The following is a 24446-nucleotide window of genomic DNA, read 5'->3' on the forward strand; positions in this document are numbered from 1 at the left end:
CTCACGTATTATGAAGGAGTGCACAAAGGATACGTGCGCACTGCACATATCTTATTCGTCCTTGTCCTGTACGCATCACACTGTATAGATATATCTTTACTGTACATATTGATATTCATGCAAATATATTTACTTTTTACATTCATATTCAGTGCACGTAGCGCGAGGCTACATTAACAACTTGACCACCGTCCGCATTGACTTCACAGTAATCAACGTCACTAATAAATGACTATTCTGAAGAAAATATGCTTGCTTCAGCTTGATAAAAGTATGTACATGTCAATGAATAGACAGTAGGCTACAGTGGTTAATGTGGGGTAATATAACCAGGCTATCCAATTTTATGGAGAGTGAGGACACGATACTGTACTATCAATGAGCAACGACATGGTCACTAGGCTACCAAGGTATGGAAGCATATAGTAGACTTAATTCAAATGCTAATGCAATATGAGATTGCAATTGCATGTTCCACTTTTGCATGCATTCTTTCAGACAATATTCAAATTCAAATGCAATTCTAATGATTTTCATTTTCATTTTCATGTACCTGATGTGCACATTCACTGTCAATATTAAAATTATAATGCAAAGCCATTTGACATTTAATTTTTTGACATTTAATTTTAATGTCATGCGCTGCTTTGTAGCTGACAAAATTCTAAAGTTCATTCTAATGTGCAAATGACTATGCAATCCCAAAATAGCATATTCATTTTCCACATTTGCCTGCGTTATTTGAGTCAATATTCAAATTGTAATGCAATAATGTGATTCGCAAAACCGATTGCTAAACCGTATACTCCATATGCGAGGGTTCACTTTTGCTAGGTCAGAGAAAATCGATTTTAATAGCGATGTTAAACTGTTGTTGGCACCGCATCTTTCTCACATTTTCAACTCCTGCTTGAGCTGTAGCCTACTCAAGTAGAAGTTTGTGTTGAATTTGGATTTTTTTTTTAAACGTGTAATATTAGTTTCATTGAACTACTTAAACAGTTATTGTGTAATTTGTTTATTGCAAACAGCTGAGAAATAGTTTGCCAATAAACCTAATGTGCAATTGGGGGTTGAATAATTTTGATTGCAACTGTACAAGACAGGTTGCTAGTCTCGATTCATTGGTTGTGACCTGTGTGAAAGATGCTTTAGAGACGAGGAACAACTGCAGAACAATCATTTATAAATACTTTTATTAAGAATTCAGCAAGCCAAACATTCCACATAACTTATGTTAAACTAATGTTTGCTAACTATTTATTTTACAAAAATATTACATACCAGTCCAATAACATTTTAACAACGTATGCTCTTCAATGGTAACGCATGTAAGGAAGGAGACGAAGGAGGAAGACATATTTACTTGAACCAACATTTTGTCACACAGTGCGCCAAGTGTTCCATCAATCTTAATCAAGGTTATACAAAGCAAAACTGACAGCAACAATTATTTGTGTAAAACACAATAGCAAGTACAATAGATTTACGTACAACAACAACAACAACAACAACAACAACATACAGGGTTTAACTATATCACATCGATAATATCAGACTATACCTGACCTCTTCCCCCTCACTGGTTCCCTCTCAGCCTTACACCTAGTCTATAGGGCTTGGGGGACAGAGTAACTCCAAACACAGGAGTGTAGTCAGGTTCCCCTGCGTCCTCAGGCCAGACAAACTGGAAGCGTCGCAGAAGCGTCACCATAATCAGGAAAAGCTCCATACGAGCTAGTCCTTCCCCAAGACACATACGAGGCCCTGAAACATTAACAACAATAACAAGAAAAAAGCTCAATCAGCCATTTATTTCCATCCATCATCAACATTTATCTATAGCGATGTACTTTGTTTTGCGCTATATACCTGCAGAGAAGGGCAGGAAGGCCTCAGGCTTCTCAAACTCTCCCTGCTCATTCAGGAAGTTGGAAGGGTTGAAAGAATACACTTTATTGTCCTTGTACAGTTGCCTATACAATGAAAATGTGGTTCTTCTGAAGGTGCAAAAACAGAAAAACATATTCACATATTCACAGCAATATTAAGAAAATAAAAACAACTATAAAAGCAAGCTAAAAGACATGAGGTCAGTGTCTCATCTGGTTCATCAGTGGTTCATCTGTGTCATATGCGTATAATGCGTTGTGAGAGAAAACTATTATATGTAATAAGACATTTTTCTACATTTAAGATTCAAACTTCACAACAGAAAATTGAATATCTAGAGAAAGCTATAGAAACTGATTTCCTGTTGTAAACACAAAATGAAACCAGTTTCTCTACTTGAAGCTTGACATTGGCTAGACAACAGACATAAATGATTACAAAGACCTGATTGCTCTCTTTTCTACCTAGATGGACTAAGCCATCTAGAGCAGTTTTGGACTTTTGTGTTTCCCCAGACCCAGTACTCTAAGACCAGACTAAACCAGTTGTAGCCATTGTGTTCCTTTTTCACCTTTGTGTCTCTAGGAGAAAGTGGGGGCCGATTCCCCCTTAACCTTCATCCCCCATCATCTTCCTCGATGTACAAATCCACACCCATTGCTCATGATTGGTCTAGACCTCACTCGAGGGCGGACCTCTTACCTGAGGGTACCTGAGTGCATAAATACTGAGATGTAATGAATGATCTTGACTTTACGAGGAACTTTGAATCTTCAGATGCGTCTGACGAACCTGTAAACTTCCTCCTTCTATAGAGGAAAATATTAAATATCATTTTTTATACATCTTGAAACGAAACAGGCTGCCTTTATTGATAATTTTCTCTAACAGCGGTCAACAAAAATACATCGCTCCCCTCTCTCTCCACTACCGCAATGCAAGGTGCGCAGGTGCTTAAAATACCTTGCAATATCACCCCCCATAACCATATGACTTCTCAATACGGTGATCAAGGCAATAAACAAACAATCAAAGTAGGATTACAGAATTTCAGTCTGCCTCCATCCATGTGGATGAACCACCCAAAGACCTGAGGTGTTGTCGGAGGCATGAATATGATTTAGGGGGTATTTAGTATAACAGGCTGGGTTTATTGTGAGTTTACTTGTTTGTTTATTGCCTTGATCACCGTATTGAGAAGTCATATGATGAGACACTGACCTCATGTCTTTTAGCTTGCTTTTATAGTTGTTTTTATTTTCTTAATATTGTTGTCTTTATTTGCACTTGACACCACGGACCTCATTGTCTCTTAGCTTGTTTTATAGCATTTTCGCTTTTGAATTTGTCTAGTGTGTAATATTTGTGATATGTTATGTGTATAGGTTTGTGAATATGTGAATATGTTTTTCTGTTTTTGCACCTTCAGAAGAACCACTACAATTTCATTGTATAGGCAACTGTACAAGGACAATAAAGTCTATTCTATTCTATATTCTATACGCATTGTTTGTTATTTTTCTGGTTTTGATCGCTTATGGATTATTTTTGTACGTCGCCAAGTTTGATTGTTCTATTCAATAAATGCTCTAAAACGTACTTTTCATCTCAGCGGATTGTTTGGCGCGTCATACAATTACCAGCCCAGACCCTGGTTGCGTCTCTCAGCGACTTTTTACTTTTGGCTCTATCTATCTATCTCGCTACAGGTGTCATATAACCCTAACCAATATCCTGTCATATAAAAGTACCTTATTGAATCTCCAGGTAATGTATTTCTGACATCCATCACTTTTGCTGTCGTTAAGATACTTTATTTTTCTGTTTTGGTAGTCTGTCCAATGTGACAATTGCCCTCCTCCACCGGCCCTAGTTTTGGATCGAGCTTGCTGTTCATTATTTTCATGATAAAACGTCATAACATCTTCATATACACCATACAGGATAAATACTGATTAACAGTAGGCTACTTTGGCAAATGCCCATTGAACAGATTTATTTATTATCCTATCTTAAGAAAACTAATGTAACACTCATCTGGGGATTTACACGGCAAATCAACTGAAGAACTACAAATGCCTGATGACAGGGAGATGACGTATGACTGCTCTGATGAATCAACCCCTATTTCATTCATTTTCTCTATATAACGACGTCGATCATTGATCGGCAATGACACTATATAATAGTTTGCCTAACTGGCCATCGGATTTGTGCTCCTAATATCTAAAAAGCACTACGGTTTTCTTATTTTATCGGATTAAAGTAGCAAAGACCAGAAATTCCCATTGACCGCCAGTCAAACTTCTACTCTTCTATCACCCAAAAAGGGGCGTGGACATTACGGGAGGGGAAAGTACCCGGATGCGTTGCTCTGATGAATACCTCCATTGAGAAGTTGGTGGAGCTCACACAGGAACACCTCTCAAACTTCTCCAGGCACATTTACAATATCAAGCACCAGTTTGAAAGACTGAGGAGTTTGAGAGAAACCCTGACCCAGAATGACGTAGTTATTCACGTAGACTATAGTGAGAACTATTCTTGTAAATATAGCAGAGAGATTAAAGAAACTCACTTTGGAGGTGGCAACCAGCAGGTAACCCTCCATACTGGACTGGAGTCATCTATCACAGTGGGGGCAGGGTGGAGTCATTTGCATCGCTTTCAGCCTGTCTTCAACACAACGACACAGCCACATGGGCTCACCTTTACCCATGACCATGAGGCTTTGCGGCTGCTGCACCTAAACTTTGGAACAGCATCCCCCTCCACGTACGGGCCGCTCAGACCCTGGAGATTTTTAAATCCCTCCTTAAAACACACCTGGCTCAAAACAAAGGGTGGCCGTGCTTTTACTGTTGGAGCTCCAACATTATGGAATCGCCTCCCCCTCACTGTCAGGTTAGCTGGGTCTGTACCACTTTTTAAAAAACGTTTAAAAACCCACTTATATAGGATGGCATTTTTATACGTTGTTTTCTCTTTTTACTTCTGATATTTGCATTGATTTTATCATTCGTTCATTTTATCATTTGTTTTATTGCTTGTGTGAAATGCTTGTTTACTTTTTTATGAATTACGCTGGCTGTTTATTTGCTGTGTTATGCAATATTCTACCAAATGTACTGTGAAGCACTTTGTGACTGCTGTCTTAATAAGTGCTATACAAATAAATAAAAGTAAAGTAAAGTACGGGATGTCTCTTTCTGGCACCATCATGAGGGACTGCGTTCCATATTGCTTTTGCAATTTGGGGTTTGTTCACTGGGAGAAACACTGTTTTTGAGCAGAGCGCAGGTGGATACCCACAGAGTTCATACTTGGAAGTCTTCAGATAATTTGTTCAGTTTGACTGTGGATTTGTAATCCATGGTGACTGCATGTGCTTTCCTCTTGAAGGTATATTCTGTCACCTTTTTCCCTACCATGTCCTTTAAATGAAGGCTGTTCATAATCGTGGTGTAATCTTTCCAAAGTTACGTGGAGTTTTTCAAAATGTAGAAAGTCCTCCACATTCTCTTTGCAGACCGAAGCTATAAACGCCTCTCGCTTCGACATTGTTATCAAATGCCGTGAGATAGATAGCTATGTTGTGAGATTTAAGACCTCTTTTGAATGGTCCACATTCACCGTATTATGGGCTGTCACACCAGTGATTAGGTGTTGAAGGTGTTCATACCCGGCAACAGATTTTGTGACTCCAACAATCAAGTATCATCAAGTATTTTGATGTCTGCCTATGTCTGTTTATTTAGTGTCTGCGTTGTCTCTTTCCTGTGTTGATGCAGAACGGTCCTTGTGTTGTTCACTAGTTTCATAGTTTACCCCTGTCACTTCTTTCATTGCATTGTTGATTTCAGATGTTGCCGGGTTGGAAAGAACCCACATCCACTAGAACCAAACGTTGTGTTTCATACTTCGCATGAGGGCTTGTTCTATTACAAGGTCGGGGGATAGTCCAGCCTAGTATTAATTTGACGTATGAACAACTTGCAGACCATCTTCCAGAAATCTTTTGTTAACTTGGGGATGTGTGTCTTCTATTTGGCGCATTTTCTGGAGGTATGGAAAAGATCTGAATATTCATTTATGTAAAATAAAGAAGGAACACTAGTATTTTGTCAATAATAATATCTGTTAAACAATAAATAACCAATGATGTCATCAAATACATGTTTGTAATACCATCAAAGATCTAGAAAAAGTTAAGAGACATTTGGAAAAGCTATCAATCGTTCACATTCAAATCAACGACGAAGAGAATTGTATTTGGCCCACATTTTCGCTGTGTATTCAAGTTACAGTTAGCAGGTGCGGGTATAGAATTATAGGATTATTGTATATTTCACATACAAGCTATGTCCGGAGGCAGCCGGAATGAATGGCATCATGTCTGTCAGGGTATCAAGGTGCTGATCCCAATTTCCAGTTTTCTCCAATCTGATGAATGCACGGACTAGGTCAATCATCTCCATGTACTGTGGCCAGAGTGCTGCTGTCCGGTCATCTACCACGGTTGTCTTCTCTGCCTCCAAGCGCTGAGCTATGATCTGGAGTAATTCACTTGCATTTGTCCCGGTTATGGTGGCAGCCATAACACTGTCATACAGATCTGAGGCTTCTGCTAGTTCCTCTGGTACTTTGGCATGGTCTGTGGATTCTCCATCTGGCTGATCAGAAACTGGTTAATCTGGAGCTGTTTTACTTGTGTGTCCTCGCTGTCATCAGCAACGGCACCATCTTCAGTCAACTCTGACACATCCTCTGAGTCTACTCTACACCATCATTTTATAGCCTACATACTTTTTTAGATGAGATTTTAGATTAGATTCAGACAACGAAATGCAGTAAAAAGTGTGTCTGAAGAGGGATTTGAACCATCATCTTAAAATGATGATTTAATACTATGGCAGCGGTCAAAACCACTATGTCATCGTGACAATATGACTATATGTAGCCTGCTACTGATATCACCACAGTAGTAAATATTCATTCATTAAAATATGAACATTTAACAATAACTGGGGCTAGTATGACCTACGCATTTAATCGGTCAGCAATTTCTTGCCAAACCATTTCCCTCGCCTTGTTAATTGCGGCAGTATTGCACTATTTTACATCTTATTTTTCGTCTTCTGTGAACACTGATGACATAAGCCTGATCCTCGTTCGAGGAATCGCCTGAGGCTTGAATCCCATTCACGAGTTGCCTGAACGCGGCTTTTATTTTAATCGCTGATATACTAATCAACGTACGTGGAATACCCCTCTGCATTGTTTACTAAGCTGTGTGTATGTACAAGTTTGTATGTTTATTGCCGACACACCGACAGTGAGTTACATGGCATAGCCAAATGTGTTAGTTTGTTAACTATGTAGTAGGTTACATTCCATAGCCAAACATGTTAGTTTGTTAACTATGTAATCACATTCCATAGCCAAACGTGTTAGTTTGTTCACTAGTGATTCATTGGCCGGTGCCCTGTCAACGCTGATGTGGGATGAGTCCGATCCATTCCTCTAACACCAAACATGCCATCCAGACTATTGTCTCCCATCGGACTCCCTCCACCACAAATAAGGCAATACATGGCGCAAATTTGAGAAATCTATTACCCATTTCATTAAGTATGCCCACGAGTCAGCCCCAGTGTCAAAATGACATCTCCATGGCAATTTTGAATATCAGGTCCCTATCTAACAAAAAAACATTTATCATAAATGAGCTCATTTGTGATAGAAAACTCGACTGCATGCTACTCACAGAAACCTGGCTAGATACAAATGGAGCAGCAGCCCTTATTGAGGCATCTCCCCCCAACTACAGTTTTTTCCAATCAATCAGAAATGGAAAAAAGGGGGGAGGAACAGCTACCATAGCTTCAAATAACCTAAACTGCAGGAGCATATCCTTTGATATATTCTCCTCCTTTGAATATCATGCCACAGTTATGGCATGCCAACCACCTATTCTTACGGTAACTGTATACAGGCCGCCGAAACCAGCCCCTACCTTCCTACCTGACTTCTCTGAGTTCCTATCCATTATCCATCCCAACTATGATAGGATTATTATCACTGGTGATTTTAACTTTCATGTTGATAATGAGGCTGACTTGAGGGCTAGGGAATTTATTGACCTCTTGGAATCCATGGATTTTGTCCAACATGTCAATGAACCCACCCACAATCATGGCCATACCCTTGATCTTGTGATTACAAAGGGTCTTGAGGTCTCAATATCAGGTATCAGCGACCTGGCCCTCTCTGACCATTTCTGTATTTTCTTTACCATTGTAACACATAAAGCTGAAAGCAATGCTGAACGTGTTGTTAAAAAACGTTATCTTACCCCTGCAGTGGCTGAACATTTCAAAGCTTTAATGAACAGTAATCACACAACTCCCACGTTATGTGAAAACGACTTAGTAATTACCTTTAACAATAAAGTAAAAATGGCCCTAGACTCCCTGGCACCTACCAAACTAAAAAAGGTTGGAGCCAAGAGGAGAGCACCATGGCGAAACAGTGAAATAAATCTCTTAAAGAGAACATGTAGAAAAGCTGAGCGCAGATGGAGAAAGAGCAAACTACAGATTGATCAGAATACTTTTAAAGAACATCTATCTGCCTTTAACTTGGCAATGCGAAATGCTAGGAAAAATCACTTCTCAAAGATAATATCTACAAACAAGAATAACCCCAGGGTCTTGTTCTCGACAATTGATTGCCTTGTAAACCCTGCTCCTAGGACTCTAGACGGCGCAGCCTCTGTCACCAAATGCGAGGAATTTGCAGCCCACTTCAGGGATAAGATAACAAATATTAGAATGTGTATTACTCAGGAAAGACTAGGTTTGTGTAGCACCACAGATCCGCCACCACAGAACATGACTATGAGCATGTTCACCATGATTAGTACGGAAACACTAGGTAAAATTGTGTCACAGCTTAAACCGTCTACGTGTCCTCTTGACCCTATTCCTACCACCTTTTTTAAGGACATTTTTGAATCTGTGTCTGATGACATACTAGGCATTGTAAATCACTCCCTACTTAAAGGGATATTTCCTGCGGCGCTAAAAACTGCCCTGGTTAGACCCACCCTGAAGAAAAGTAACCTAGATCCTTCTGATCCAAAAAACTGTAGACCAATATCCAATCTTACTTTTCTAAGCAAAATTTTAGAAAAGGCAGCGTATAGACAGCTTCATGAATTCTTAGTCCTAAATAATAGGTATGACCCACTTCAGTCAGGTTTCCGATCATACCACAGCACAGAAACCGCTTTGCTTAAAGTAACTAATGACCTTAGGATAAATGCAGACTCGAAAAAACTCTCGATTCTTGTACTCTTAGACTTAAGTGCAGCCTTTGATACGGTAGACCACTCCATACTTATTGAGAGACTTGAAAACTGGGTTGGCCTCTCAGGTCCGGTCTTAAACTGGTTCAGGACTTACCTGGCTGACCGTGACTACTTTGTAGCCCTTGGTGACCATAAGTCAAAAAATTATAGCACAACCTGTGGAGTTCCCCAGGGGTCCATTTTAGGACCGTTGCTTTTTAGCCTATACATGCTACCCCTCAGTTCTGTTATCAAGAAGCATAGCGTTAACTACCACAGCTATGCTGACGACACTCAGCTTTATATCTCAGTAACTCCCAACGACTACAAGATGATCGACCACCTGATAGACTGTATTGCCGATATTAATATTTGGATGACACAAAACTTTCTCCAACTCAATCAAGAAAAAACAGAGGTATTGATCATTGGCGAGAAAACTGGGAGAGAGAAATTATCTGCACACTTGAAAACACTAGCTCTTAACACTAAGTGTCAGGCCAGGAATCTTGGTGTCATAATTGACCCAGATCTAAATTTTGAAACTCATATAAATAACACTATTAAAACATCCTTCTACCATCTAAGAAACATCACTAAGGTACAATCATTTCTCTCCCAGGCAGACACTGAAAAATTAATGCATGCGTTTGTTACTAGTAGGCTAGATTACTGTAATGCTCTCCTGACAGGTCTCCCCAAAAAAATGATAAATAGACTACAAATGGTTCAAAATGCTGCTGCTCGTGTCCTTACTAGGACCAAACGGAGAGCGCACATCACACCTGTCTTGAGATCACTACACTGGCTCCCTGTCAGTCATAGAATAGACTTCAAGATCCTTTTACTAGTTTATAAATCACTTCACTGTGATGCACCCAATTACATGGTGGACATGCTCATAAGATACACACCAGCTAGACCCTTACGGTCTAGTGGCACGGAACTTTTAATAGTGCCAGAGGCTAGGACAAAGAGATTTGGAGGATCAGCTTTTAGCATATATGCTCCTAGATTGTGGAACACCCTACCTGAGGGCCTGAGGTTGTCTAAAACTCAGGACATTTTTAAGCGTGACCTCAAAACCTACTTATTCAATGTCGCCTTTTGATACTAAGGGAGACATTGGACATTATAGAACTAGGATCACTAGGCCACTACACCATACTCGTGTTTTTGAGATTTGTATTGACAGGAAAATGGACCCGGGTGCTGATGAGGCACTGTCAGCTCCAAATAGCACCTAGAGCAGTACTGGAACCGGTACAAGAGTGTACCAGGACCACCATCAGGTTGTATTACTGTCATCTTTACTGTCTCTATTGTGTTGTTGCATTATAACTGTGCTTAAGTTTCTCTTTTGGCAGGACCTGTGACCATACTGGATGCAGAACGATGCAAATACAACACAAAATTTATGGACAGTGTGTACGCCGATAATATGCAAGGAATTTTTCCTGGATACATGGTGTACAGGTTTTTGCCCTTGCTTGCTTGCTTTGTGCCGGTGGTCCTGGCCTCCCCTGGGGGACCGCTGGGTACTGGTAAGCAAACTGGCTAGTAGTCGCTCTATTGGTAGAGGGCTGCAAGGGAATTTTTTCCTGGCTACATAGTATACAGGTTTTTTACTTTTGCCTGCTCGCGGCTCTGTCAGTATTGATTGATTGATTGACTGATTGACTGAACATTTTCATTGTGTGAAGCGCATTGAGTTGCATCTTGTAAGAAATGCGCTATACAAATAAAATTTGATTTGATTTGATTTGATAGTGTACTGAGTTACATGCTAAGCTGTGTCAGTGTTTACTAGGCTAGCCACACAGGTGTTGGCTTGTTAGCTATCTAGCTTTGTTAGAAGCTTGTTTGTTTGTTTTTTGTTAGTGTGGTTTTGTTTGTTGTGTACGAACGTACACAAGTTTTAGAAAAAATTGGTGTCGGTCAACGTGTCCGGGAAGATTTCAATTTACCGGACAAATGTGAGGTATTCCGGTCATCATATTAAAATATAATATAGATGTTTGTCGCGGTGATTACTGTTGTGTAGCCTATATATGCCATTTAATGTCTATTTCTCATCCGATACGATTAGATGCGAGCTATATAATAAATATAATAATATAGGCTTTCATGATTCGCATGCGCGCTATGCCATATGTCCAGCGCTGAACGCGCGCCACACTGGGAACTGAACAGACTGCATCGATCAATGAACGGACTCCACATTACGTTAACTGAAGTCTGTTAAATTGTTTGGGATTAATGTGAGTTTTCTATTTTCTCTTTCCAGTTTTACCCTTTTTTATCAATAAAACAACGTCATTTCTATAACCAGGTCTCGCTGGTTGGGAAGGCATTTAGTTTAGCTGCCTGTCAAATCATACTTAATCGGACTCGGGAGTATGACAATGAGGAGAACATAACTGTTTATTGAGAAACAATTGATAGGCAGGCTGGGATACGTATATAAAGAAATACCACAATGTCTAGATTTATAACATTTTATTGAAAAGTGCAAGAGGTTACATGTAGGCTTCTGGCGTGACACATAGGCTAGCCTAATTTCCGTTCATATGCCTTTTATCAGATAAAATAAAATAGAATACAACTTTGAAAATAAATAGGCTGTTAGTGAGGTTATGGGAAAGGACTGTATAAGGTGAATAGTTCAATGAGAGTATGCTCCATTCGCCCCCGGGGCGTCGATCAGGACACACATGACAGGAGATTGACTTTGTGTTCAGGTTTCTTTAGTGGGTTCAGGCAGGGTACAGTTCAGGCATGGGTAGGATGATTGCAAACACTACAATGGGTGTATGTGTGGTTCTTGCAAAACCCGTCGTTGACTCATAATTACAGATTCATAAAAATGAAATAACAATTACAACAACATCTGACAACGGAGTTTCATAAAATAACAGTAGTGTTACTGTTGCCTTACTGTTGATGTCACACCGCTGGCTAACTGACTGGAGTTGTAACATGAGAAACTTGTGGTACTTTCAACTTCTTCTCCGATCTGAATCAATGCGGTCCTGAATGCACTGCGCACTTAAGGGCCAATCCCGATTCCTTTTTCTACCCCTATGGCTCATTTTCGAGTGTGACTCGATTGGAAGCCAAGGCCTTCGAACAGAGCCGCAAGCCATAGGGTATTTTCTTTGGACTTTGTGTCTCCGTCAACTGTGGCCAAGGTAGGTGCTGACACTGGACACCCATCCACCACCGTTCCATCAGCCCCTCTCTGATCCATCACCTTTGTTTCTGTGTTTCCTTCCCTAGTAGCATCCCCAGTAGAGGATAATTCGTTACGGTTCACATCCTTAACCTCAACCCCGGATTCAGTAGCCATGCCCTCATCTCTCTCTGAAGATCCCTCCTTGAGCAGGGGATCCAATCCAGGATTGAGGGGGGCGATGGTCTCTGATGAATCCAGTTTGAGTCCTGTTGGAAGGCCTGATGTGGACTACCCTGTGTGTGGCAGTCTGTCCTGCGATCCTTGCTGAATGGTTGATGCCACCTTGTCCACTTCTATGCCATCTTGGGTATCTACGGCTGATGATCGCTCAAGCTTGGCATGTTCAGGCTGGGTGCTATCCCTTTTCTTGTCATTAGAGGGCAGGCTGCCCCTGTCTGCCTGGGCCCTGGTGGTCTTCCTTAGTGCATAGCCCTTCTTGATGTCAGCCAACAGGTGGTCTATGATGCAGCCCTCCTCCTGAACTGGGGGGGCTTTACGAATTATTTTTTCCGTTCTCCCCCCTCGGTCTCTTGGCGTCATCCTCCTCTTGCTGTTTCTTCCTCTTCTCTGCCTTGATGGCCTGCTCTCTCCAGGTCTGGTTGTCCTTGATTGCTTTAAGGAAGAGTCCTCTGAAGGTCTTGATGGTGTTGAACAGCTCCTCTAGTGAGAGGCGGGACGTGTCCTCACACAGATACTCTGCTAGCTCTTCCTTCTTCTTTTCGATGGAGGCAAAGAGCTCCTGCAGCTCCTCACAGGCCTCCAGGTTCCCCTTCATAGCAGTGAGATACTGCTGCTTGATATCCTCCTGAGAAGAAGAGGACACTTTTTTCTCAGAACCCTTCAACCGTTTGACCAGTGAGCTCGACTCCGCCTGAATAGAATCCACATTCATTCCAGCAGCCTTTTCACAGATCTCTAGATCATCCGGAAGGTTCAGCAAGTCAGCATGGGTTTTCTCCGCCTCCTCCAGGATGTGATGGAGCAATGTGATACGGGACTTGTTGGCTTTGGTTTCTGTGAGCTTCAGCAAGGTGCTGATCTTGAAGCCATCTGCATTGCCTGTGTGACTCCCATAGTTGAGGAAGTTTCCAATGTCAAGTATGAGCTTGCAGAAACTTGGAAGGCGAGTGCTCTCCATCAAACTCTCACAGGCTGCGTCCAGCAGCTCAGCTTTGGGTTGCAGCATCTTTAACACAGAAGCGGTCTCCTCACAGAGAAGCATGCACTCTATCCTCATGGTGTAGCATGAAACTGATAGGAGCTCGAGGTAGAACCGATCCACACCGGCCAGCTTCTCTATCTCCCCTTGGTATGACTTGAGGTTCTCAATCTCATGTTTCTCCGGCAGTAACGTCTGCATCTGTTTCAGCACCTCGACGTCAAACTTGGAACGGTCCCCATTTTGGATCATAGCTACAAAGTCTTTATGTGAGCATCTGAACTGCTTCAAGAATATGTTCAAATTTAGATTTTTCTTGGCATCAATGAAGGATATCTCTTTGGGCTCTCGTTTGACCGTAGTGTTGGTACTTTTGGCCTTTGAGTCAGTCACTGGCAGACAGAAGAGCTCCTCAATGCTGGAGTAGTCAGGTTCCAGGGAATCAGACTGCACTGACGACCACATGGATTGGCTTTCAGACACCACTCTGGAGGGCAGCTTCTGCCAGTTGAGCTTCTTCATGCGCAGTGTGGGACAGCGGCTGGCCTTGGGGAGAGGAGCGTAGTAGGATGCCCCCAAGAACTGCACGTTCTGGGGCACAATAATACCTCCTCCAATACCTGGGGGAGGGGGTGGTGGGGGAGGGGGGCCCATACCAGGCAGGGGAGGGGGAGGTAGGGGGCCCATACCAGGCAGGGGAGGGGGAGGTGGGGCCCATAACAGGCAGGGGAGGGGGAGGAGGTGGACCTCCCTGCCCCATCCCTGGTAGAGGTGGTGGAGGAGGAGGTGGCATCCCAGGTAAAGGAGGAGGTGGTGGGGGTGCACCAGGGGTGGCGCACCAAAAGTGTGCCAGAAGTGGTGCACCATAAGTGGTGCCTGGCAGGGGTGGGGGTGGGGGAGGAGGAGGGTTTGGGGTAGCAGCAGGAAGTGGAGGGGGAGGAGGGGGAGTTACGGAAGCCATGTCTGATTGGTTGGTTGTGCTGCCGAGCAAGTCTGTCTGGATTGCCCTGTTGGTGGTCTTGGTCTTGGGACTGGCTGAGATCTGTTGTCTCATGGAAGAGAGCAGGCGCTCCATCAAACGTTCAGCGGAGTCCATTTGTGAGTCGTGGGCCAGCAGAGTGGCACGTTCAATATTGGAACCTTTCTAACATAGGATTTAAATGAACTTGCAATGCGCATACGCCTATGCCTTTTCTCAGATAGGGGATAGCCTTAAATAAAATAGCCTAGAGTAAAAACTCTGAAAATAAACAAGAAAATAACAATGGCTGCTCATATCATTCAGCTACTTATTACGTCGCTTTTTGAAAGCATTGAAGCGTGCAGCTGCGGACTTGAAATCAAAGGTGCAAAGTGTCTCTCCGCAACTTGCAATGCGCATTAGCCGTGTGACCTTGCCCTCCCCAAGGCGACTTCGGTGCGCAGTTTTAATTGGGTTCTGCAGAGAGAATCCTCTCTCTGCAGGCACACTGGAGACGGGAATCAAGCAGGCTATGTTGGCCAGTGTGGCCCACTCTGGGTAAATTTCGCTGAAGTCTCGGATGAGGACTTCGCAGGCTGTTGAGAAACGCAAGCCCCCATAACCACGAAGCGCTGTCATGACACCGATGGCATCTCGTTGCACGTTTGTGGCATCGATGACCGGGGCTGTGGCTGGTGCTGAGTCATCATCGCTGGTAATTTCTTGGCCAAAATGACCAATGATGATCTGGATGGCCGGTTCGGCATATTCTTCAAGCGCTGAGAGGACGGAATGAGTGATAATGAATCAGTGATGGCCTGTTTTTTTTTTATGACAAAATGACATCAACAGCCTGATTAACTGAAAAGTAGGAAGGTTTAAATGTTATCCTGTTGTTTTCATCATTGTTGTTATTATAGCCTAATAATTATTATTGTTATTATGATGATGATAATTATTATTAGCCTATGATGGGCGGCGGCCATAGTCTACATTTCGCAATTTAGACAAGCATTTTAGGTTATTCAAAAAGGATAGGCCTATTTAAAGAATTATACTATGCATTTTGCAACCAACTTAATTAAATAGGCCTAGCTTCTACTTACCATCCTGCGTCTGTGGGTATTGGGGGGGTTCAGAAGGATGTCGAAGCTGTTCAGTACATCTAGGGAATCTTCGGGGAATCACTCGTGTAGTGCATCTACTAGATGCTGGATGTAGCGTGCTCGGGCATTTTTAAACGCCTGAACGGACCGGTCACCTACATGTGTCACTCTGACATCATTGTACAGGCCGTCTTGGCAGTCCGCCTGGAACTTAACTTCTTCTGGGCCTGGGGCATCTCGTAGCTGTGTTAGTGCCGCTACGGATGCGTGAACCATTGGTCGGATCATGGCCAGATTTACGTCGTCTTTCTGGAAAACCAAGTTCAATTTGGTCATCACCGGTAGCACATCAGCCAGTGCGTGAGTCCAGGCGATAAAGGTATACGGCTGGATTTGACCTAGGAGGCCTTGGGCTTGGGCATTTCCTCCCACAGCCTCTTCATTTAGCTCCATCACCAGAGCAGGCCAGTTACGTTTGATACCCTCCACTGGGGTTCCATGAACATGTTTATTAGAGTTGAACAGAGAAGAACACTGCTGCCATCCAGGTGTGTTCAAGAATTTTATTGTAAAATGTGAACGCAAATAAAGATATTAAATGTCGTGTGTGTGTGTGGTGCAGTAGTCGGCCGCGAAAAGGTCCAGTTTGACTTGGAACGCGCCTGTTCCAAAAGATCAATCACAGTTTTGTCTCTGCCTTGTAGCCCCACATTTAGGTCATTCAGGTGTTTGAATGTCGCTCAGAAAGCAGACATCAGCCATGAAGTTGTCGTCCAGTATGCGATTCAAGTGTGTTTCTGCCTTCGTTTGCTTGCTGCTGCTGCTGCTGCTGCTGCGGAGGAAAGTTGTAATCTCCTCTCTGAGATCACAGAAACGCTCCAGTGCCTTGCCTTTGGACAGCCACCTGACGTCGTTATGCAAAAGCAGATCGTGGTGCTCAGCAGACATTTCTGACAGCAGCTTGCGGAATAAGTTAATAATAATAATAATGTTGGAGGCTCGAAGTGGAGCGAAGTGGCGTTCACCTCCACAGACCCAGAGATGGAGGAGGACTCCGCAGACTTGCGGTTGCGCTCCTTGACCACCATGCGGGTCATGCTCTGGATGCAGTGGGCCCTGTAGTTCTCGTAGTGGGTCTCCCGCGTCACGTCCTTCAGGTCCTGCATGTGAGAACGCACCAGCATGTTCCGCAGCTTCACAAAGTCACAGTGCGCCGAGTTCTCCACTTCTACGATACCCCAGGGGTACAGGCGGCCTCGCACCCTCTTCCCCTTGGCCTCCACCACCGTGTTGCTGCCGATCACCGCGAAGGGAATGCTGTCCTTCAGCTCCTGGTCCTGCTGTTTGAAGTCCTCGTCTGAGTCTGAGTCACAGTCGGGGAACTGTTAGAATTTTTTTTTTTTTTCTTATTCAAACATTTATTTGATCCAATTCTTTGGAATGTAGTAGTCATTGAGTCAGAGACAACAGAGACGGGCTGGGTGTCGGGGCTGACTGCAGAGTAGAGGGGATGGTCAGTCAGAGTAGTAACATTACTTCAGTCTTTAAGGCCTCACTGCTTTTACTTAGTTATTTTCTCCTCTTGTTTTAATATCTGAGACAGCGAATTACAGAAGCAGTATTGAAAATAAAACTTCTTTTTTGGGGGGTAGAAAAAGAATGGCACATACATTTTGTGACGGTACAAAAACACACGGTGATATCATATAACATAGCAGGTAAATAAAACATGACGTTATTAGAGACGTGTATAGCTTTTTCCAATAATGAAAAACATCTCTGTAATTGTACATTTCAGCCTCATATCATTTCATCTGAAACCATATAAAAAGAATAAACCATAACACTGTCTTTTCCTTCTCTCTTTCTCTCTCTCTCTCTCTCTCTCTCTCTCTCTCTTTTTCACAATTCGATATCATAAAACACATAGATCTTTTAAATATATCAGTGCAACATTGTTTTTACATCTAGTGCTGCAGCATCCTTTCTTCATGAGGTTCACACCAATCAGGGTTGGGGTCAACTCAATTAAAATTAATCAATTCAGGAAGTAAACTGCAACTCCAATTCCAAATGTCCCCCATCCTTTTCAATGAGGAACATTTAAGAACCGGAACCTCCGTGAACTGCCTAAACTGAATGAAACTGAACGGACCCCAATGCTGACACCAATAACATTAGGCCTTTAACGTTATGTGAAATACGGATACTAAAAAAGCTAAAAGCAGAACAACAAAACATGTTTACCTACTCGGAAGGACAGTAAAAACAGAGGGCGAAACACAGAAGCTCTAAACGGCCATAAGGAATTAACAATTACACATCACATCCACTGATTACTGGGGGTCTGTGTTGTTTCTGCCGTTTACAGTCCAGTTGTCTGATAGTAATTCACATCATTTTCATTGTGATGAGGTAGGACATTTGGACTTTCCTGCTGATCTAAAGCTTTACTGGCTTCTGTTAAACTGCATTTTGAGAGGTGTGGGATCTGTGTTGACAATGCTCTCTGTTTGGCAGGATCACAAGGCACTGGGGGTCACAGTGCCAAGGAACCTCCTTTTAGTTGGTGTTCTGACGGACGTTCCATAGAGCATATCCATTTCTGTCTGCTTGCTTTTCTTCAATTGTCTCTCCAGTTTCTCCTGCTCCTTCTCTACACGGTGCGTCTCCCACTGCTCCTCCACAAACTGCAGGAACTGCTGTCCGTTGACCAGGAAGTCCCGCCCCTGCTCCTGCTCCCACACGTCTATCTGGGCTTTCAGCTTCTTCTCAAGCTTGGGCAGGCTTTTGTGCAACTCTGACCTCTGTCTCTCCTCTTTGAGGAGGGCCCCTCCTCTGTTGGTGAACCTGGTGGGGTCTGTGGCTTTTCTCTCTAGATCCAGGAAGAGCCTCCTCCCTCCTTGAGCAGGGGATCCAATCCAGGATTGAGGGGGGCGATGGTCTCTGATGAATCCAGTTTGAGTCCTGTTGGAAGGCCTGATGTGGACTCCCCTGTGTGTGGCAGTCTGTCCTGCGATCCTTGCTGAATGGTTGATGCCACCTTGTCCACTTCTATGCCATCTTGGGTATCTACAGCTGATGATCGCTCAAGCTTGGCATGTTCAGGCTGGGTGCTATCCCTTTTCTTGTCATTAGAGGGCAGGCTGCCCCTGTCTGCCTGGGCCCTGGTGGTCTTCCTTAGTGCATAGCCCTTCTTGATGTCAGCCAACAGGTGGTCTATGATGCAGCCCTCCTCCTGAACTGGGGGGGCTTTACGAATTATTTTTCCGTTCTCCCCCCTCGGTCTCTTGGCGTCATCCTCCTCTTGCTGTTTCTTCCTCTTCTCTGCCTTGATGGCCTGCTCTCTCCAGGTCTGGTTGTCCTTGATTGCTTTAAGGAAGAGTCCTCTGAAGGTCTTGATGGTGTTGAACAGCTCCTCTAGTGAGAGGCGGGACGTGTCCTCACACAGATACTCTGCTAGCTCTTCCTTCTTCTTTTCGATGGAGGCAAAGAGCTCCTGCAGCTCCTCACAGGCCTCCAGGTTCCCCTTCATAGCAGTGAGATACTGCTGCTTGATATCCTCCTGAGAAGAAGAGGACACTTTTTTTTTTCTTCTCAGAACCCTTCAACCGTTTGACCAGTGAGCTTGACTCCGCCTGAATAGAATCCACATTTATTCCAGCAGCCTTTTCACAGATCTCTAGATCATCCGGAAGGTTCAGCAAGTCAGCATGGGTTTTCTCCGCCTCCTCCAGGATGTGATGGAGCAATGTGATACGGGACTTGTTGGCTTTGGTTTCTGTGAGCTTCAGCAAGGTGCTGATCTTGAAGCCATCTGCATTGCCTGTGTGACTCCCATAGTTGAGGAAGTTTCCAATGTCAAGTATGAGCTTGCAGAAACTTGGAAGGCGAGTGCTCTCTATCAAACTCTCACAGGCTGCGTCCAGCAGCTCAGCTTTGGGTTGCAGCATCTTTAACACAGAAGCGGTCTCCTCACAGAGAAGCATGCACTCGATCCTCATGGTGTAGCATGAAACTGATAGGAGCTCGAGGTAGAACCGATCCACACCGGCCAGCTTCTCTATCTCCCCTTGGTATGACTTGAGGTTCTCAATCTCATGTTTCTCCGGCAGTAACGTCTGCATCTGTTTCAGCACCTCGACGTCAAACTTGGAACGGTCCCCATTTTGGATCATAGCTACAAAGTCTTTATGTGAGCATCTGAACTGCTTCAAGAATATGTTCAAATTTAGATTTTTCTTGGCATCAATGAAGGATATCTCTTTGGGCTCTCGTTTGACCGTAGTGTTGGTACTTTTGGCCTTTGAGTCAGTCACTGGCAGACAGAAGAGCTCCTCAATGCTGGAGTAGTCAGGTTCCAGGGAATCAGACTGCACTGACGACCACATGGATTGGCTTTCAGACACCACTCTGGAGGGCAGCTTCTGCCAGTTGAGCTTCTTCATGCGCAGTGTGGGACAGCGGCTGGCCTTGGGGAGAGGAGCGTAGTAGGATGCCCCCAAGAACTGCACGTTCTGGGGCACAATAATACCTCCTCCAATACCTGGGGGAGGGGGTGGTGGGGGAGGGGGGCCCATACCAGGCAGGGGAGGGGGAGTTAGGGGGCCCATACCAGGCAGGGGAGGGGGAGGAGGTGGACCTCCCTGCCCCATCCCTGGTAGAGGTGGTGGAGGAGGAGGTGGCATCCCAGGTAAAGGAGGAGGTGGTGGGGGTGCACCAGGGGTGGCGCACCAAAAGTGTGCCAGAAGTGGTGCACCATAAGTGGTGCCTGGCAGGGGTGGGGGTGGGGGAGGAGGAGGGTTTGGGGTAGCAGCAGGAAGTGGAGGGGGAGGAGGGGGAGTTACGGAAGCCATGTCTGATTGGTTGGTTGTGCTGCCGAGCAAGTCTGTCTGGATTGCCCTGTTGGTGGTCTTGGTCTTGGGACTGGCTGAGATCTGTTGTCTCATGGAAGAGAGCAGGCGCTCCATCAAACGTTCAGCGGAGTCCATTTGTGAGTCGTGGGCCAGCAGAGTGGCACGTTCAATATTGGAACCTTTCTAACATAGGATTTAAATGAACTTGCAATGCGCATACGCCTATGCCTTTTCTCAGATAGGGGATAGCCTTAAATAAAATAGCCTAGAGTAAAAACTCTGAAAATAAACAAAAAAATAACAATGGCTGCTCATATCATTCAGCTACTTATTACGTTGCTTTTTGAAAGCATTGAAGCGTGCAGCTGCGGACTTGAAATCAAAGGTGCAAAGTGTCTCTCCGCAACTTGCAATGCGCATTAGCCGTGTGACCTTGCCCTCCCCAAGGCGACTTCGGTGCGCAGTTTTAATTGGGTTCTGCAGAGAGAATCCTCTCTCTGCAGGCACACTGGAGACGGGAATCAAGCAGGCTATGTTGGCCAGTGTGGCCCACTCTGGGTAAATTTCGCTGAAGTCTCGGATGAGGACTTCGCAGGCTGTTGAGAAACGCAAGCCCCCATAACCACGAAGCGCTGTCATGACACCGATGGCATCTCGTTGCACGTTTGTGGCATCGATGACCGGGGCTGTGGCTGGTGCTGAGTCATCATCGCTGGTCATTTCTTGGCCAAAATGACCAATGATGGTCTGGATGGCCGGTTCGGCATATTCTTCAAGAGAGTGCTGAGAGGACGGAATGAGTGATAATGAATCAGTGATGGCCTGTTTTTTTTTTATGACAAAATGACATCAACAGCCAGATTAACTGAAAAGTAGGAAGGTTTAAATGTTATTCTGTTGTCATCATTGTTGTTATTATAGCCTAATAATTATTATTGTTATTATGATGATGATAATTATTATTAGCCTATGATGGGCGGCGGCCATAGTCTACATTTCGCAATTTAGACAAGCATTTTAGGTTATTCAAAAAGGATAGGCCTATTTAAAGAATTATACTATGCATTTTGCAACCAACTTAATTAAATAGGCCTAGCTTCTACTTACCATCCTGTGTCTGTGGGTATTGGGAGGGGTTCAGAAGGATGTCGAAGCTGTTCAGTACATCTAGCCGCTAGATTGTATATGCAAGGAAATTGAGCATTCCATTTGGTTACAGATTGAGAAATGTCCAGCGCAGGCACATGGCCAGACATTGCTGTTTGGTGGGCCACGGCGTTGCGTCTGTGGATTTCACTCCCAGAAGGTAATGAAATGTAATTATTTGTCATGCTGAAAAATGATCCCATTATCAGTCTCTCTTATTCTGGTAATTGATACTTACCAGAAAGGTTTGACCGTTTTGAGTTTTATTTTTGTTTGATCAAATGTATGAGCAGACAAGTATTCTGAATGGTTGACTGTTATACCTTTTAATTGTCAGTTTAATACGTTTGAATTGTTGGCATAAGAATATATTTTCTGTGTGTCTTTAGCAGTCATCCAGTGTTCCATCGGCACCCACGTCTGCCTCTGTGACTGCTGCTACTACGGTGCAGGGTCCAGCTCCACCTCCTGCCATGGCCCTGCTGCTGCCACAGCCTCAGTCCCTGCCATGCCTGTGCAGAGTCCTCTCCGGCCTGGGCCTGCATTGACTGTCTCAATGGTGAATATGTCCATAACATTTTGCCATGTTATTCATTCATTTTATCCAAGCACTGTTTTGTCATAATTTTATTCTGCTGACCAATTAAATTTGCCATTCTTCTCTTCAGTTTAAAAAAACCCCGGTTTGGAGGGGCCTCTGGTGCTGCAGCCAAGCCAAACCTTGTGGCTAGGAAGCCTGTTGAGGTATTACATTGATTTGGTGATGTTATTAGTGATGTTATTAGTGTAACTCGTGTATGACTAATGTGGTTTCTGCCTACAATCACATAGATACATGCACAATCTACAGCGTCTGTGAGGACCACCTCTATCACCTCTACCTCTCAGGCTACAGTGCACACATATGCCCATGTCGGCATGGGTTCGAATCCGGCCCATGCCCTGCTGACATGCCCTCTCCTCCGTACTTTCCTGTCTACCTTCACTATCTCTATCCAATAAAATGAAAAATATGAGTGGTACTGCCCCACTCTGAAAAAAATAACCTTTAAAAAATAAATAAATACTGAACTCCTATGAAGGGGAAATTTATTGTCATCGTCTGCTCTGGAAACATCGCCACCTCGGGGTCCTCCTGTAATTTTTAACCAGCTCACTAGTGATCATGATCTAGCTAGCAAGCTAATTCAGTCAATGCAAGAGGGAAAATGTGCATAGGGGTTTCATACGCATGTGACTATTCAATGTGAAAATTCAAGCTGATGCAGGTGACGTAACTAAAGTTTGTGTGTAAAGCAAGCTCGCTAGTTTGGGTCAGTATCCCAGAATGCATTTCACACCGGCCGGCAGCAGGGATTTTATAGCAGGCTAGGGGCCCTATTATGCACTTCATCAATAAGACGAGGCGGTAGATCTAAACTTAAGACGTGGAGGCGTGGTCAAGGCCACTTTGCTATTATGCGTGCTGTAGTGGGCGCCTAAAACCCGGCGCTAAGCAAAGAAATTAGTCATGGGTGTGTTTTGGGCGTCTTCTCAATCAACCCAATCAGCGTGCCAGGTGCCATTCCCTTTAAGAACCGGCTGCGTTGAGTCATTAGCGCTATGCTATTATGGAAGTCCTAAGAAGGAGGTCAGCGCGCTTCTCTGCCTCTCCCTTCTGAAATAAAGCATTTATACTGTGACCGTAATTGACGTCTTGCCGTGGAGCCACGTGCGTGTTCATGTGTGCCCACATGCATGCGCAAACCGCGGAGGCACGCTCGTGTTTCAAAACGTGCATGAAGTCTAAACTTAAGAACTTTTCAAACCACTTCTTAGCGATAGGAGCAAAGTCAGATCGCATAATAGCAGGGGCGCCTAGTGCACTTCATTAACATATGAACACTCCCACAATGAGCAATATATGCACAGAAGTTTTACGTCTTATGTGTGGGCGCCTATCGACACCTGCATAATAGCAGTAGCGCGTATGAAGCGCATAATAAGGGTGGCGGTAGGTCTTAACCTGGCGGTGCGTCTTAATTAACACTTAAGACGGCAAGTTAAGAAGTGCATAATAGGGCCCAGCACCTCCATGGGCTAAGCTTTTGTAAATGTGGCCCTACAACATTTGGCGAGAAAGTACCCATGTATATTCCCAAAATGTAGCCAGTTTGTTTACCACCTATGTAGCCTAGCGTTAGCTAGCTAGTCAGCTAGATACCCTTACTGTGGGATTCAGCAGACACGTTGGAACATAATATCTAGACAAGTTGTAGGGGGGGGGGGGGGTCAATATCTTTAGCTAGCTAAAGTAACTAGCTTAATGTTGTCTTAGCAGTTGGTTAAAGAATAGGGGCCGGTTGCATAAAGATAGATTTAGAGATTGCTGCTTGCTACGTGACGACCATGGCCGGTGAGTATACAGGGTGGATCGTGCCACATTCACCCTCCATGATAGGTGAGAGGGGCGGAAGTGAAAATCAATCTCTGAGATCTCTCAATTCAGATATTCCGACCTATGTGAAGTTCATTAATCGAACGGAACAAAGCGCCACAATATGGTGGCTCAACTTCACCGGACGGCCCGTCTCGTACGGAGACATACCACCGGGCGGGTATAATCGCATGGATACTTTTCTGACTCACCCGTGGGTTTTTAGAGCCTCTCTTACTGGCGCACATCTTCAAGGGAACCTGGAAGACGTTTATATGCCAGCGCCCAATGAAGAGGATGGTCACCCGGAGTATCTGGATGTC

General features: G+C 44.1%; 1 pseudogene across 1 annotated transcript; it reads right to left on the reverse strand.

Annotated features, from left to right (window-relative positions):
* Positions 1 to 1579: 1579 nt before the first annotated feature.
* On the reverse strand, positions 1580 to 20393 carry LOC308171216 (inverted formin-2-like; annotated as a pseudogene). The gene is made up of 3 exons: positions 20252 to 20393; positions 12795 to 14336; positions 1580 to 1687 (listed from the first exon to the last, which is right to left on the reverse strand). The product of its transcript is annotated as an inverted formin-2-like (transcript).
* Between the last annotated feature and the right edge of the window lie 4053 nt (positions 20394 to 24446).

The sequence above is a fragment of the Nansenia antarctica genome (genome assembly GCF_963989245.1).
Source record: "Nansenia antarctica genome assembly, chromosome: 15".
Classification (NCBI taxonomy): domain Eukaryota; kingdom Metazoa; phylum Chordata; class Actinopteri; order Argentiniformes; family Microstomatidae; genus Nansenia; species Nansenia antarctica.